Source organism: Apteryx rowi, unplaced genomic scaffold (assembly GCF_003343035.1).
Source record: "Apteryx rowi isolate R43461 unplaced genomic scaffold, aptRow1 scaffold_520, whole genome shotgun sequence".
NCBI lineage: Eukaryota > Metazoa > Chordata > Aves > Apterygiformes > Apterygidae > Apteryx > Apteryx rowi.
Genome location: NW_020450784.1, coordinates 337,443 through 344,243, shown reverse-complemented (window position 1 = coordinate 344,243; position 6,801 = coordinate 337,443).

Sequence of the window (6,801 nt, the reverse complement as noted above, 5' to 3'; positions counted from 1 at the left end):
CCCCCGCTCGGGGCCCGCCGGCCCCGGCTCCCCGGCGCTGCCCCTTGGGGAGGCCACGCGGGGCAGCGCGGCCCCCGCTGGGAAGGGCAGCCCACGTGGGGCAGGTTTGTGCCTCGGGCCCTGCCTTTGTCTGCTTCGGCTTTCCCCGGGCCCCTTCGCTTTCTGCTGCTTCCCTCTTCCCGCCTGGCACGCTCTCACCCTCACTTTTTTGTCTCCTGGCCTCCCTTTTCTTGAAATCGAGGCCAGCACCTTTCGGTGCCAGGCTGTCACTGCCAGGTGCTCCGCCACAGGCCATGGGGGCCATGGGCGCCAAGGTGTGGGCCTGGGGACACCCCGCTCCTGGGGACACCCGGGGCACCAGCCAGGCCTGCTGCTGCCCCGCTCCTGGGGACACCCGGGGCACCAGCCAGGCCTGCTGCCATCCCGCTGTGTGGGACACAGCAGGGTCTGGAGCAGGACCATCCTCACCCACTGCCCGGTGTCCTAATGGAAAATGCAAAGAATGAGAGCCAAGAAAGCTTCCCTCTGTTGACTGCTGTTCATGCTGTTTTTTTTCTCCACAGTGCTTTATTGCCAGCCAAGGCTTCCTTCCCATTTTGTAAAATAAGTGTGAGAAGGCTGGGGGAACGTGGTCGGCTGTAATATGGTTGTCGAAAGCAAGTGGCATGGAAAGTCTTGCTGGCATGAGATCTGTAAGGAGCCTATAATCCTTTTGGGTTTGCCTTGATGATGATTTATGAAAGCCTTGCCTGTTTCATAACAGTCTATAAAAGGTTATTTCAAGCAGAGCAAGGAATAGAGTTAAAGTTTCTTTTACCAACTGAGCCTTATCCACCAAACTATGCTGATTTTCAAAATGAGCATACGAACTACGTGCGATTTCTATAGCCTGCACCCAGCCACTTCCCCCTCCTCCCAAAAAAGAAAAATCCGGTTTACTAATGCCCTAAACTCACTTCACTTTTTTTCCCCGGGAAAACAGGTTTCGAGACCCCCTCTAGTGGCCGAGCCATAAACCAGTAACAGTTATTCCTGCAGCAATAGTGACCAAGGGGGCTGGGGTCTCAAACTCCCTCTGGGTTTCATGCTGGGAGCTGTATGGTTGCATCTGATGCAATTGGCTTTTCCAGGTTTTATTTGGTAATACAGCTTGCTCCATATGAGAATCAACAACCTTTAAAACAAGCTTTAACTCTTATTAATCTGTAAATTGCCATATGACATACATAAATACAATATAGGTGTGCCACTGCTTTCTGGTCTTTAGCCAAATATTTTATGTCACACATTTTAAACATTAAAGGCTGAGAAAAAAATGGGAAAGGCAACTAGTCCTTTTATCTTCTGGATTAGGTCGTAAAACCAGGCTGATATGTGGGATGTAGAAAAATATTGTAGTATGTCATGTAATATGGTAAATGTCAAAATTGTAATAGTAAATTGCCCACTCACAGAGAGGTCCTAGTCAGATTTGTGCAGATCCCATGGAGCATATGGTGTTTTGGAGTGGTATTCACTTGTCTCTTATGTGTTTGTTTTTCCTGCTTCTACTGCTATATCTTTTATTCTAGAATTTGTGTCCTTGTAGCATGTTATATGTCTTTGCTTTTTGCTTCATAATCTTGCACTGTCTTGCTCTCATGTCTCAAAATACTGCATCACATGATTGGTGAAATAGTGGTGTTAGCAAAACTGACAGAATCTGCAGTGAAAGAGGATACCCGAGACAATGAGAAATAGGGCTCTACTTAACCTCTTGGAGGTTAGAGGAAGTTAGCAAAGTAGATTATGAAGAACCTCAAAACAGTAAAAATGTTGTTGAATTTGGTGAGCATTATAAAAAGAAATCTGCCCAAATACTTGTTCAAAACACTAATCCATTTGTACCATCTGAATTTATAGTCCATAAGAGTTTGCTTTCTGTGAATATTCTGGTGATAAATTTTAGTGGACTATTCATGGCAATAATAAATAGCAGATGATGGAGAATATTAGTAGAATATTCATACTCCTGTTTGTGATCATTTACACTAGAAATCTGATTCTAAATAATGCTTTTGTTCTTGCAGGGAACAGAAGCCTGTCATTTTACCCATGTGCTCACTCAAAATAAAATAGATTTTGATCCCCCAAATTAATCAGCTACTACTAAATGTTTGACCAGAAATATTTGGTAAATAATCTAAAAGAAAGAAAAAGACCCTCATTCTGCTGAGATTTTTCAGACAGAAAAGAATTTTCATTGTTAATTTTAACTTATCTTTCCAGCTATACATCTGAATGAAGCAAGAGAGGAATTTCTTCAGAGAATGACTACTTCAGGTATTCCAGTAATTGCAAATGAAGTATTTCCTGTCCAAAGTCAGCGAGTCTTGACATGTCTGGTTATGAATTTGTGTACCTTTGAAGGATAGGCAAATGTTGATCTTTGTGATAATAGCAGGTATGGGGCTATGTAATATCAATTTCCACAACATTTAAAGGTAAATTAATGCAGTTAATTGACATGTCCTGTAGATTAAAAGAAACTCTTTCACATTTCTAGACAGGATAGCCTCTTTCTATTTAGCAGAAAAGAACATGAGAAGCCATGAAACTAGAGGGAAATTACTATATCAAAGGCGAAGCAAATTCAGAAGAAACCAAGTATCCTTGCTATGCATAAAAGTGCAAAGTGATGTCTATACTGTACAATACACTTAAATCCCAGTTCTATTTTGTAGAAACCGTGAACAGACTTGGTCCTACTCTGATTTGTACGGAACCCAAATTTATCCATTACTAATATTGGGTATACTTAGATAACAAGAATAGACTACAAATTTTAAACTAGGTACCGTCTTTGATGTAGACTGTTCCCTGGCTTTCAACATATGTGTGCTTCATATAGCCTGATGAAAATCTCTAACTTAGTTTACATTCCTGATGGAACTAAATGATTCTGCCTGTTCTCATGATACCTGCACTTTTATGAGAAGTCCAAGCTTCTCAAAGTTTTGAATAACTTAGAAAAATCACATTTCTCTATGTATGATCTCAGAAACCTTGCTATATAGGGACACAGTCATTGATATTAACAAAGGGAAAGCAAAGGGAAAATACCAATCTGTATGCTTTGTATTATGCACGAGAAAGATCTGACAGCTTTTCTGTTTTTCATTCCTGGGAAGATTTTTTGAAGATTTCCCAGCTTCTAGAATGGTTCAATACAGTTTTTACTAACAGAGTTTCAACATGTTTTTTTCTTAATGGAGAGAATAAAGAGGTTGTCAGAGAACAAAGATTTAACAAATCAGTCCTCAGACTATACATAAGCTCCAAAGTGACTTTGAATTACAGGTATGTGCAAGATGAAGACCTACATTTGGAGAACCATCTATGCAAACCATTCTGACTGACAGTTGAGTCTATACTGCTTTTGTGCTCCATACTATGGAGTGGCCTTGGTTCCCCAGACAATTGGTAGCTAACTAATTATAACAACTTTGTGAATCTCAGAGGACAAATCCTAGCTGATAAATAGGTTTTTATGTTTCCGTAAAATAAAAGAGAATAGAAAGTCACCTTTCCCCCAAACAGCGGGTTGAAAACCTAGAAATAACAAATAAAGGAAAGTGCACAGAACTATGCTGCTTTCCTTCAATGCTCCAGATGACTTTTCCCTTTTGAGCAAACAGCTTATTGCATATCCAACTGTTCATACGTATTTAACATCCTGATTTCCTCTCATTCAAATTTAGACAAAGTAGACACTTTCACTTTGGAGGCAATGACCGCTGCGTAGAACTTTCTTTGTTTTACTGACTTGGCAGAATGCTTCTTGCTTTATAGCTGCAGAAAGAGTCATCTAAAGTACAAATATAGATAGAAAAAAAAATGATTAGATAGGTCACTGGATGGGACCTGTAAAGACATGGATCTCTGAATCAGTCAGACTTACTGAAACTGTAAGAAATTCATATAAGACATCTAAGACAGCATTTATATCACTATCTCCCATCTGTTGAGGTCTCCATTATACAGGAGCCATCGCATAAGAGTCCTCTTGGATTCTTCTGGCCATCTGGCCAGAAATCAGTGCACCTTGAGTCTCCTTAACCATAAGCCCCTCTCATCCAGTACTAACAGCCAAGCTTCGTGTTGACTCTTAGCAGCCAAGCCTCTGTAGACCATCTGACTCTTAAGGCTTTTCCAGTTTTAGAGTAACAGCATATCAGATTATTCTTATGGAATCTGGCATAATCCTCTACATCTGACTGCTGGGTTATTCCAACAAAGTAGCAATGGCTTACTGTGCATGATAGACTTTTGCCTTGCAGGGAGGACAGGAGTTCGAAACCTAGTTAACAAATTTATTTCAGGATGAAACCTGGCATATATTATTTCAGTGTGAGTGTAAATAGCTTGGCAAAAATGTTTGGTTTTAATTAATTATGTAAATTAAAGGAAAGTAAAAACTGTTTGGCCCACTGCTTTGCTTATGTAATAGGAATAAAAATATAAATGTTATGCACAAGACAGCAAGACATTTGACACAAAGATTTAGTGTTGTCAAGACCTAAAATGCTAATCCTTCTTTTGATGTTTATATTGCTTAGCTGGAAAGGGAGGCAATACATTATTCATTCTTTGATGTTACAAAAGGGGAAGACCTTTATAAGCAAAATATAACCCATATTTATACAGTCTCTACAGTACTTGGCAATTTTACTCAATATGAGCACAAGCCATAATAAGAAAAATGTAAGAAAAATAAAGCAAAATATCAGTAAATAGCAGATGTATACTATATTCTGGTATGAATAAATTATGTGAGTCATAATGGTTGCAACAGCAGGTGGTGGTGTAGTTCAAGACTCTTTGTGATTATTCACTTTTTACCTCATACTCCAAAGAGGAAGTTTTGAAGCCCCTCAGACATGGTGCAAATTTTAGCTCTGCAGTTTTATTTGGTGAACAGGCTAGAGACATCAGTTGAACTTTATTAGCTCTGCAGAAAACATATAGAAAATAGGCTGGTCATTGCTTCTGAGTGCTAAACCTGCTGCTATAACTAATTTATGAATGTTCATCCTATTTGTCCTTTCATGTTTCTTCCTGTCTCATACATCCTATTTTAATGAAATTGCAGATTGAGAGCTCACTGGGGCAGACATTTTCCTTGTCATGTTGTTTTTAAAGTTTTTTGTACAGTGAAGCTCTAATCAGCGCTTGGAAGCTGATAAAGATTTTGAAATTACTAAAGTCAAACATGTTACTGCCATTAGATCTAATCATAAAAAAAAAAGTACAGAAAAATTTCTAGTGAAATTGAACTTCAGTGTGTTTTTCCTTTCCTTTCTTAATAATAAGCAGCATTTTTCAAATCCTTTAACTTACAGTACAGAATTATAAAATGCAAACTAGTTGCAGTTACAACTGCAGTTGCATTTTTTATACAGAGATTAAGCTCTTACTTTGGAACATGAAAGCATTTGGTTTAAATTCTTCCAGGGATGGAATCTAAGACTACAGTAAAATATTTAAGCAGATATCTAATCTTTTATATATTTCATGCAATTTTAAAATGTGACATATCTGCTACAGGAACAATACTTAAAAATCAGTAGTGTCTAAGGCTGAAATCTTTACTGAATCATAAACCCTCATTTTGGACAATGAAGCTTTCTGTTGTTCCAGAGAACAAGTATCAGACAAATACATCATATATAGGAAAAGAAGAATTTTCTCCATGTTGCTGTACCAATATGCCTTACCTCTTTCTGAGCAAAATGGATCACATTTTAGTTTGAAGGGCATGTTGTATATCAGCTACACTCAACCTCTCTTCTACAGTTATTGAAAATAATATCTATACTGCAGACTTGAATGTAGGTGGAGAGACAGAAAAAGAAGAGGAGAGATAATTTTGCGCAACTTAAGGGCAATCAGTTTCCTTTTCTAAATATTCTGAGTCTCATGTTAGCTACATACTAAACAATGTGAAATATGGGGATGTTGATACTAAATTGAGATTTTGTTACGCAGTTGTTTCAASTGGATCATACTTAATCACAAAGTGACTCTCCATGGCATGGGCAGTGCATAGCTTTTGCTGACCTTTGGCCTTTTAGCTAGACTGATGTTTAGGTAAAGTCTTTTCACCATAGTTTAAAATTTTCTTTCTCTTAAACTTACAGTAAAGTCATCATGTTGAATTCATAACTTCACAATTACCATGACAATGCAGTGATATCAGAACCTCAGCTTTATTCTTTCATTAGAACAGAAGAAAGAGCTGGGCTAAGAGCAGAGCTGCTTTAACTGTTCTGTCATTTTTTCTGTGTATGTGAATTGTGTGCAAAGCTATAAGATTTAATTAATTATTTTCTTTGCTATTCCAGCATCCTTACTGCATTTCTTCACACTGACAAATTTTGGCTAATGGATTTGTTTGACAACTGTTCACTGCAAAAATGTATTATGATACTCAAAATTCATGAGTAAGTGGTGAAGCTGTATGATTTATTAACTAAAAGTCATGTGTTATGAGACTTCAGAAACTAAATTGGCAGTTGTCCAAAATAAATTTTATCTCAGCTACAGATCTGAAAACTGTGTTCATCAGACTATTGCAAAAACAAAGCTTCGCTCATTCATTTGTCAAAAGTAAATTAGTCAAAATATCTATTTAGAAGTTATTTACTTCAGATGTTCATGTATTATTTATCTCACCATTTTACATGTTTAACTATGATACCAAATCTTCTTAATTAGATACAAATATTTTTAGTGATAGAGAGGGCAGCTCCCAGAGAAGAA